General features: G+C 41.7%; 1 pseudogene; it reads right to left on the bottom strand.

The window, feature by feature from the left end:
• Positions 1–2,624: 2,624 nt before the first annotated feature.
• LOC137003738 (CD48 antigen-like) lies at positions 2,625–7,000 on the bottom strand (annotated as a pseudogene).
• Between the last annotated feature and the right edge of the window lie 2,133 nt (positions 7,001–9,133).

The following is a 9,133-nucleotide window of genomic DNA, read 5'->3' as shown; positions in this document are numbered from 1 at the left end:
AGTATGAAACCCTGCCTCTGAAAAGATATACACGCGTTAACCTTCGCCCAGGCAGTCGGATTCCTTTTTGGGCCGATGGGGGGGTTCCCTACAATTTGTTCACTGATTATTCTCACAGCTGACTGTCAATGGGTCTCATTCATGAAACAAGAGCAGAACGAATTTTTGTGTAAATCGTGTGTAAAGTGGTTCTGGCGTAAATTTTCGGATTCATTAAAATGTTCGTATTTTCCAAATGTTAGTTGGTACGAAAGAAATCTACACCTGCTCCCAGCTATGCGTAAATAGTGCGTTTAACATCCGAACGTTTTGCTCATTATTAAGGCTGCATTTTAATTCACCTTAATAAGGTACATATTTACAGCATTTTGAAAAAATATATATAGTAATCACATACGTTTTTTCTTTTTACTTTTGTTTTGAGTGCCAGTAATAAGCTGCGTTCACGTCACCTTGTATTTACCGCTATCTTGAAATGACGTTATATTCGGAGCTGTTCACGTCCTTTTGGTCCTTGGACTGGAAATTATGCGTTTCCATGGCACCACTATCAACGCCTAATAAATCAATCTACATCGGTCAGGTGGTATAGTGGCCACATGTTACATGTGGGAGCTTTCAGAAAACACCCAGCTTACAAACTTTAATTACAAACTCTACGAGGACGTGAAAGCTTTTTACAAGCTAGAATCTTGTAACTACAGGAATTACGAGGCTGCGTGAACGCACCTATAGCATCTGCAAACGGATAAACTAACAAAAGTAGTCAAAGGTTCAATTTTAACAATGTCATCAATTTGTTTTGATAATTCCAGTTAGCATCTTGTGTAGGTACGTACTGCACACAGGCAGCACTTCACTATATTGTGAAATACTGGTAAATAAAATAAAATGTTTACAACCATAAACACTATACCCTCACTCCAGTCCTCTAAATAAAAAACTACATAAAAATGCTCAATGAAGAGTCTGATTGCATGCAACTATATTCAAGTGACATGAGAGAATCAAAGAAGCACTCGTTCATAACATCTGCAGTAACTGACTGAAGTTCATTCACAACAGTAAGAGTATCTGTACATTTCCACAAGAGTTAAATGAAGACTTTAAACTCTGTTCAGCAGTCATGAGCAGATTATAATCTGTGACGTCTGCAGGAATAGAGATGAACAGACATTTGAATCTCACCTCAACATCATCATAGTCTGTATCATCACTCTGTTTGACACCTGAGAGTCAGAATGGAAGTTGTATTGGATCATGTTTGTTTGATTTTGATTGCTGTCAGATTTTAGCATCAAAAAAATTGAGATTTCTTTATTTTTAAAGAAAGTCGAAAGAAACTGTCATCTAACATGGACAATATACACTTGCACAATGAGGAATTCAAGGAGACAGGCTTTAATAACAAATACTTAGTAATGCAATGAGATCCATGCAATCCAGCAATGATTATTTCAGAGATCAATATATTAAAAAAAAAAAAAAAAAAAAAAAAAATATATATATATATATATATATATATATATATATATATATATATATATATATATATATATATATATATATATATATATATAATTTAAAATATGAATAAAGACATTATCATAAACATACACCACTTAGGAAACAGGATTAAAGGATTAGTTCACTTTCAAATTAAAATGTCCTGATAATTTAAGTGTTTGGACTTTCTGTTTGCATTTTGATTTGTTCCTGTGGTCCTTTGTTAAGTTTCCCGTCAGTACTTTGTTTCTATGGTTACCTTCATGAGTTTAGTAGTGTCAGCTGTTCATCATTAATCATCTAGTTTCTGTTTATTATTTAACCTCCACTGCAGGTCAAGTATATAACAATAGTTCAAACTTTGACCTGTGGAGGGCAGTAATACACTTAGCAGTGTCTACACTGCCGGAATTCTAATAGAGGAGAAGAAGAGAGCTAGTTCAAGACAAGCGTTTATGGTTAAACGTATGTTATTTGTAATTTATTTAGAAAATGACTGATTGTTACGCTATAAGACCCTTATTCCTCGCCTGGGATCATGCAGAGCACTTTGAAGCTTCAATGAAACTGTAATTTTTACCTTCAACCGTTTGGAGTCAGTTGAAGTCCTCTATAAGGAGAATAATCCTGGAATGTTTTCATCAAAATCCTTCATTTCTTTTCAACTGAAGAAAGAAAGACATGAACATCTTGGGTGACGTAGGGGTGAGTAAATTATCAGGAAATTTTAATTTGAAAGTGAACTAATCCTTTGGAGAAATCCAAAAACACAATGAAACACACGTAACAGAAACCTGGTGGTCTGACTGTAAAAAATTGCAACATGTATGAAATAAGAAGTAATGTTTTGAGTATTTGTTTTCAACACCTAAGATTTAGTGTAGTCAGAAAAAATGCAAAGATTTAACAAATGAATCTATTTTTAAACAAAAATAAAATATGGCTAGACAAAAATAGATGATGATGTATCTTGGTTTATATTGACTGTCAAAATACATATTGTTTCTCTATGTAAACTTTGATGATTATTTCACCCCATTTAATAACTTCCATATTCCAACATCCTTTCAGTACAAAAAAAAAACCTTTTCAGTTTTTCGAAATTAGCAAGATACCTTTATTATTCTTGCAGCAACAGAGTAGGAGCAAACCACAAAAACACAAATCACTCCCACAACACCAAACACAATAAACACATGTATGTAAGATGAACTGTAGGAGGGATGGTCACTTCCAAACACTTTCTGAAAAAGTAAGAGATGAGGAACTGCATTAATCAGTTTATTTATAGTAAACTTTACATTTAATTACAGTATCTAACGACTTGACGCTTGCAGTTTGTAAAGCAAAAGAAGTTAGCATTGTGAGAATAAAAATGAGTAGATGATGCTCACTGTCTTGAATAGAAGCAGATATTTACCTTCACAGAGCTGTTTGATGTTTATTCTGTCTATTTTGCTGCTAACTGGGTTGCTATGGTTACAGATGATGGATTCCTCACTGCAGTACAGGATGAGAGTGTAGATCTCATGTGATGTCACTTCCTCTGGAGAGCATCTGTTGTTCTGATAGCTGGAGTTTATCATGAGGTCATGAGCTCTGCATGTGAAGTTCACAGTACAAGAGTCACTGCTGGACCAGTTTGAGTTTACAGTCAGAACAGGAGCCTCCACAGCATCTGAAAGACACATTTACTTCAAAATCAATCACATTCACAGTAATACTATGCATTCAAATCTAAACACAACACTGTATTATAAATATAAAGTATTTTATATATAGCAACTTCATAAATTAATGACAATGTGCCACAAGATGGTTTAAATGGGCATGTTGTATATAAAACTAAAAAAGTGAACAAATTACTCTTGTGATTTTTCTTTTATGCAGGAACAAATTAAAGCACACAATGAAAAAAAGACTCACCTATAACAGATACTCTGTATGTAGCAACAATTTACTCTGTTTCTCCACTTGTTCTTGCTGTATAGAGTCCACTGTCTGTCTTCTGCATGTTCTTCAGTGTGAGAGAGAAGGTTTCATCGTTGAAATACACTCCGTCGTTGAGGGAAGAGTAACGCTTTACTGTTTTAGATGCATGTATATATTTATCTATATTCTCTGATTTATAATTTCTCCAGAATAAATCATCAAACTCTGGTAGTTCATGTGTCTGTATATCCAGTTGAACAGAATCTCCCGTCTGAACAAACACAGAGATCTCAGCACTGAACCCTGAGGAGAGAAACACAGTTCAACAACTTTTGGATTTGGATCCATCTTATACCTTCATCTTACTCCATCATCAACTCACACTTACATTTGATTAAATAAACAAAGTTCATGAGGAAATAAATGTATTGTTTGAATCAAATGTATTTGATTCAAAGTATTATTTCTTGTTACCTGTCATCATCAGACATGTCACTTTGACATTTACAGTTAATTAACTAAGTAGTTAATAGTTGTTGTAGTTATTGATATATATTAACACCAGTGTTGGGTAAGTTACTCCAAAAAAAGGAATTAATTACTTGCTACTAATTACATCTTCAACAGTTTAATTACTGTACTAATTACACTCTTAAAAAGTATTGCATCAATTATTACTAATAACTTTTTAAATCCCATATCAACCTTGACCGGTTGAACAATACAAGGATAGACATTAAACTGCTCCTTTAATTCTTTCAAATAAATAATATGAAATAGCATAAATTATTCTTGAACTGACCAAACTATTTAAAGGGAGAAAGTTACATTAAAAACTTACATTTTAACATTGGATGTAAAATTTTGATGTTAAGCCCACTATTGTTTTAAATAGAATTGTTCTATAGTTTATGCAGTATTTAGTGCAATTACATCAGAAGTAATTGTAATTAAATTACAGAAACTGATTAACACACACAAAAATGAAAACTTGACAAAAGTCAGTTAATTTGTTTTTAAAATTCCAACATGCTGGAAATATGTACGCTAGAGGTATGTGGGATCTGTAGAGCAGGAGACAAGAATCCATGGATATAAAATAAAGAAACAAGCCCCAAGAAGCCGTGGTTTACAGTGAATTGAAAACAGCTAAGCACCGTTGTTAGGCACAATGCAGAGCAGAGTCCCTAAAACACCCTTAGCTGTTCTAATGTTCTAATGGCTTTCATTAAAAACAGTCCATTTTTTATTATTTAGTTTGTGTACATTTGTAGAGTAATTTACAACGGCTTAGAACACGGCTCAACCAATCAGAATCAAGGACTAGAACTATCTGTTTCTATAATTTTGTAAGATTGTTCGTGTATCACTTTAGAGGCTCTGTAGCACCAGCAGTATCACTTTGTGCATTAATTCCTAAAAAAGCATTAAAAGAGTCTGTAGACAGATGTACATTTGGTTTTCTTTCTCTAACAGAAATTATTCTCTAACACTATTCCACTCTTTCTCTCTAGTGCTTTAGTTTGTCATCAGGAGCAGAAACCGTTCATGATATAGCAGACTGAACATGACGCTTGAAACACTTGCAACACTTGAAAACGTCTCGGGTTACGAGTGTAACCCCTGTTCCCTGAGTAAGGGAACGAGACGCTACGTCGAATGACGTGATGGGAACCCTCTGTATTTTGTGTTCGTGAAGCACCTCTGTATCCAACCAATGAAGAGACGTGACGTCAGAGGCGGGTGACGTCACGGATCAGGAAGCTATAAAGCACACCTGAACACAAAGCACGCCAGCTTCTGTAAAATGTCTGAAGCAAGCGCACCAGGTATGCAGGAGATACGGCCACGTGACGTAGCGTCTCGTTCCCTTACTCAGGGAACAGGGGTTACACTCGTAACCCGAGACGTTCCCTTTCGTGGGAACTATCGACGCTACGTCGAATGACGTGATGGGAACGCAATCCCAACTACGCCGTGTCTCCGAGTGCCTGGCTGCTATCTTGTAGGACCCTGGCCCCCGAAGTGATATTAAGATTAAGATTATAAAATCTGATGAAGGTGTGCTGGGATGACCATCCAGCCGCACCACAAATGTCGTCCATGGAGACTCCAGATAAGAGAGCTCTGGACGCGGCCATACCTCTCGTGGAATGAGCGCGCACCACTAAGGGACACGGACATCCCACTGTCTCATATGCAAGTGAGATGGCCTCGACCACCCACTTGCTTATCCACTTTCTTTCCTGATCCGAACTCGTAAAAGGAGGCGGGCAGAAAGCCTCGAGTACAATGGGACCTGGGACCCTCGTCGGAACCTTGGGAACATAGCCCAGCCTGGTATGCAGAAAGGCTTTCACCATACCAGGCGCAAACTCAAGACAAGATGGAGCGACTGACAGCGCTTGTAAATCACCAATTCTCTTCAAAGAAGAGACGGCAAGAGAAAGATAGTTTTAAGTGTCAAGAACTTGTCTGACACCTCCTCTATTGGCTCGAAGGGAGCCTCAGCCAGCCCTTGGAGCACAATAGTGAGGTCCCAGGTCGGGGTCTTTGTGCGCACCACAGGTCTCAACCTGAGTGCACCACGGAGGAAGCGTACTACTAGGGGGTCTCGACCCAGCGAGGAGCCCCCTACAGGGATATGATGAGCCGAAATAGCGGCCACATATGCTTTCAGCGTGGAAGGGGTTAAACCTTCCGAAAACTTTTCCTGAAGGAACTGAAGCATGTCAAAGACAGAAGAATGGACCGGGTCCAAATTATGCTGTTCACACCACACAGAGAACAATTTCCATTTACATAAGTACAACTTCCTCGTGGAGGGAGCTCTGGAGTGAAGGATGGTCTCTACAACCTCGGTTGAGAGACCAGTTCCTATGAGCCTTGCCCCCTCAGGGGCCAGGCCCACAGTTTCTACATTTCTGGGCGGGGATAGAGAATCGTGCCGCCCGCTTGAGACAGGAGATCCTGCCTGAGAGGAAGCTCTAAGGGAGAGCCTTGAAGTAGAGACATTATGTCCGAAAAACCATATTCTGGTCGGACAGTACGGGGCCACCAATATTAGGTCGACCTTCTCCTGGCGAACCTTCTCCAGAACTCCCAGGAGCATTGAGACTGGGGGGAACACATACAGACGTAACCTCGGCCACGTCTGTAGCATGGCATCCAGCCCTAGAGGTGCTGGGTGCTGAAGTGAGTACCACAGAGGGCACTGAGCTGACTCCTCTGTGGCAAATAGATCGACTTGAGCTCGACCGAAAGTTTTCCATATCAACTCCACCACCTCAGTGTGGAGATTCCATTCCCCCGGTCTCGCGCCCTGCCTCGACAGGGCGTCCGCTCCCACATTCAACCGCCCGGGGATGTAAGCTGCTCTCAGCGAGAGGAGCTTTCCCTGGGACCAGAGGAGGATGCGACTGGCCAGCCTGAATAACAGGCGAGACCGCAAGCCCCCCTGATGGTTGATGTATGAGACCACCGCAGTGTTGTCCGTGCGGCCCAACCCATGGTGATCTCTCAGGTCTGGGAGGAAGTGTTTTAATGCAAGAAACACCGCCATCATCTCCAGCCGATTTATGTGCCAGGAGCACTGATGGTCCTCCCAGAGACCCTGAGCCGAGCGACCACTCATGATCGCCCCCCAGCCAGTGAGGGAAGCATCCGTCGTAAGCATTACGCGACGACGAGAAGTACCCCAACATGGGTTCTGGGACAGGAACCAAGGCTTTTTCCACATGACCAGAGCACGAAGGCATCGCCGCGTGACTTTGATCATGCGAAAAAGGTTTTCCCCTCGGGGAAAACCCCTTGGTCCTGAGCCACCACTGTAGGGGTCTCATGTGCAGAAGGCCAAAAGTAATAACGTTGGACGCAGCTGCCATCAGTGAGTTTTACAGTGAGTGACTGGCCTAACTTCACCCCTTTCACGGCCCCGAGAATGGAACTCAAACGAGCAGGGGACAACTGCGCCTGCATCGTGGTGGAATCCCAGATTACACCTAAGTAGTTTGCAACCTGACTCGGGACCAGCACACTCTTTTTGGCGTTGAGCCTCAGCCCAAGCCACTTCATGTGCGACAGGACAACATCTCGATGTTGAACTGCCAGTTGTTCTGTTTGAGCTAATATCAACCAATCGTCGATATAGTTCAGCACGCGGATGCCCTGGAGTCTCAGCGGAGCCAGCGCTGCATCCACGCGCTTCGTGAACGTGCGGGGTGAGAGGGATAGGCCGAACGGAAGAACCCTGTGTTGGTAAGCTTCGCCCCCGAAAGCAAACCTGAGGAACTTCCTGTGTGAAGGATGGATGGATACATGAAAGTATGCGTCTTTCAGATCTGTCGCTACAAACCAGTCCTCGGACCTGATCTGAGGATGATCTGTCTGAGTGTAAGCATTTTGAGCTTCCAGCTTCTTTATGGATCGATTTAGCACACGTAAATCTATGATCGGATGCAACCCTCCATCCTTCTTCGGAACAATGAAGTAGCGGCTGTAAAAGCCCGACATTTTGCTGGGAGGGGAAACCCTTTCTATAGCCCCTTTTTGCAAAAGCGTCGTTACTTCTTGCTCCATCATCAGAGACTGCTCTGGGGTTACCACCGTAGGAAGCACCCCATTGAACTTGGGCGGTCGTGAACCAAACTGAATTCTGTAGCCCTGTTCTATCATGAGCAGCACCCACTTCGAAACATTCGGGATTTTTCCACTCTTCCAAATATTCTACTAAGGGAACCAGTCTCTCGAGACTGGTCTCTGGTGTTTTTTGAGCACTTGGCTCGTCTATCTGACGCGGCGCACCAGCAGACAGACGAATCACGTGCTGGCCGACTCTCCTCGGAGGATCGGTGGAAACTGCTGTGCCCTGACTCACGCTTGGTGGCAGGGTTGACAGAACGGTCCCCTGAGGGCACCGAGGAGGACCCGATATCCGAACCCCCCCGGAGGGGGCTGCCCTCGAGAGATCCTGCACTATGTCAGGACCTCTTATTTGAAGCCTTCCGAGAGATAATGACGGTCCTCAGATCCATCCTAGTCCGGAGGCTTTTAAATTCCTCAGAATTTAATGTATTCAATATTTCATTTAATCCTCAAATTAAATGCAGCCAGTTCTTATATTTTTGAACAGACTGAATATATTTAGAATACAAAAAATAATTATAGCTCGTAATAATTCGCAAGGTATTTTAGGGAAATAGAGAAAGGGAACTCCCGTCTACTCAGATCCCTTAATATATACATACACATACACACACATGCATAATTACGGACACGTGCTATATGCGCAGCCTCGGCAAACGCAAGACCCGAGCCGTATTTTCATTCTTGCAGACTTAATCTACGCGCTGCCTCGGCAAAGCGAGATCCGAGCCATATATTCTTTAATGAAAACTCAGTCTACGCGCTGCCTCGGCAAGCGCGAGATCTGAGCTATATTCTTTAATGAAAACTCAATCCACGCGCTGCCTCGGCAAGCGCGAGATTCGAGCTTTGCAATAGACTTTTATTCCCTCGAGAATAAAGCCAACAGGAGTGGAGCTACAAAACTCCCGCTAGTGCATACTTTTCTTCGGGTAATTTTTATGAATGAACACGGTCGGTCACTGTCAGTTGTGAGCTGACGTGCACGCTCCACTCCCAGCAAACAACACATAAATCGTGTGTATCCCAACTCGCTTTGTAGTGTAGCACA

The sequence above is a fragment of the Chanodichthys erythropterus genome, chromosome 16, assembly GCF_024489055.1.
Source record: "Chanodichthys erythropterus isolate Z2021 chromosome 16, ASM2448905v1, whole genome shotgun sequence".
Taxonomy (NCBI): Eukaryota; Metazoa; Chordata; class Actinopteri; order Cypriniformes; family Xenocyprididae; genus Chanodichthys; species Chanodichthys erythropterus.
The sequence above is the reverse complement of the archived record's forward strand: the minus strand, read 5'-3'. Positions and strand labels throughout refer to the sequence as shown.